This window comes from Pteropus vampyrus, unplaced genomic scaffold (assembly GCF_000151845.1).
Source record: "Pteropus vampyrus isolate Shadow unplaced genomic scaffold, Pvam_2.0 Scaffold80, whole genome shotgun sequence".
NCBI lineage: Eukaryota > Metazoa > Chordata > Mammalia > Chiroptera > Pteropodidae > Pteropus > Pteropus vampyrus.
The window spans coordinates 7,335,767-7,337,720 of record NW_011888861.1 but is presented as its reverse complement, the minus strand read 5'-3'; the positions used below and the strand labels follow the sequence as shown (position 1 = coordinate 7,337,720).

Sequence of the window (1,954 nt, the reverse complement as noted above, 5' to 3'; positions counted from 1 at the left end):
GTCTGTGTCCATGCCACCCTGGACATGCCCGATCCTGTCTGATCTTGGAAGCTAAGCAGGGTCGGGTCTGGTTAGTACTTGGATGGGAGACCTCTAAGTAAGAACGGGTGCTGTAGGCATAAAGAAAAAAAAAAGTTTTCTGAGCCACTATAGCCTGAGGTTTAATAGGATTATAAGTAACAGCAATAAAACAGAAATCTATAGTTTAGCACCCACTAGTATCCCAATGTAAATACACATTAATTTTAGACTATAATAAAAAATAAAAAGCATTTATTTTAGTAAAAGGAGCTGTAGCCTCAGAGACACAAATTCAGGTAGCAACTTAAATTGTGTCCCTTGGAGACAAAGAAGAAGCCACTTTTTATAGCAAAAGTTCCCACCTAGATTCCTGATTAGGTCTGTTTTATGTAAATGAAATATCTAAATTTTGCAGTTCTGATTGGACAGGGTAGGTCTCAGTCCATTGGTTGAAAGATGAAACCAGGGCTTTCCTGAAGTGGCTGACTCAACTGGTGTAAACAGGCAGGGCACAGTGTGGGAAGCTGAGAATTCAGTCAGAGATTCCTCCTGGTATACAGAGTACATGAGACGCTTCTGTCAGCAAATGGCAGCTAGACAATTTATTATTTACAAAATTTGGGCCCTCATTTGACCTTGAGGAGTCTGTCTATATCAGCAAATGAATCCCTTCTTGGGGTTCACAACAAATGAATCTTTCTTCTTGGGGTCCACATCAGGCTTCTTACAGAACTTTCCTTGAGAGGGGCTTCCATGTTCTTCTATCTCTCAAGATGGCTTTCTTCTCCCACCTCTTCATGTTAGTCTCTGGTCTTCAGCTTTCCCCATGGCCACCCACAAAGCTTGCATTCTATTTCACTTTCCTCATTGGTGATAATGTTGCTGTGATCCTCACTGTGTTTATCTTTGGCTCACTGAACTGGATTATACCCTCATACTTTTGTTCCTAGGACACTGAGCTATATTGAGTTCTCAGTTTCTTCTTGTTCTTTCAGAAATTCAGCACTCTATTTCCCATTTCTTTATGATCCCCTAGTCCTCTAGTCACCAAGTTCATTCTGCTTAAGGGCAGTCTAGAAGATAATCTGTGTGTTGTGTCTCACACTAGTTAGAGCCCCAAGCCAATCTCAGTCACTTTGCCTCTCTATCCTCGTTAGGACCAGACCTGGATGGTACGAAGTGGTCTCTCTTCCAGGAGAGCCCTGTTTCTGGATTTTAGCCCTCAGCCTCAGCATGTCTTATCAGTGTATTTTTCCTAAGGCCACTTGGGCCTCTAGACAGGCCCAGGCATGCCTGAATTCTTGGGTTCATATGAGTTAGGCCCTTGTTCATGGACTTTTGTCACCTCCTTTTTTTTCGTGCCTTTTCTCATATATTTTCACTTCAATAATCCTCTGTCGGATATTCTTAACACTCTGAAACCTAGCTTTTAACACTCTAAATGCCCCCACCTTTACCCATCCAACTCTCAACCAATATGGTATCCCCATTTTTCTGTCTTTTGTGACTAGTGTTTCTATACTATTTTCTTTTCCTAGGATGCAATTCCCTATCATTAGGTTAAATGAGATCATATACATCCCTATAATGAGGTGCGCCAGGCTGCTGCTCCTAGAAGCACTACTGCTTCTTAACCAGATGGCATTGTTGAGGTATTCCCACCTTTGCTGGTGAGCAAGGCAATCTTTTGATAGCAGAGGAAGAAAATATTGAGCTACTATTTTCATTTATGTTTCACCTAAAGAGAAGTAAACAGTAAACTACATAGTCTCTACTCTGTGTCTTGACATTGTTGCCTTTGGTTTGAATGACAAAAGTACCTTATCACACATGGTCCATGAGGGATCCTGAAGGAAGGGAGTACTGAAAGCTTGACGGTCAGTTGGTCACTTGTCAGCATAGTAACTCATGTTGTCCATTTTCTGGAAGGGGA

The 1,954-nt window shown here is 41.7% G+C and overlaps 1 pseudogene; it reads left to right on the top strand.

Annotated features, from left to right (window-relative positions):
* Positions 1-119, top strand: LOC111741637 (annotated as a pseudogene).
* Positions 120-1,954: the final 1,835 nt, after the last annotated feature.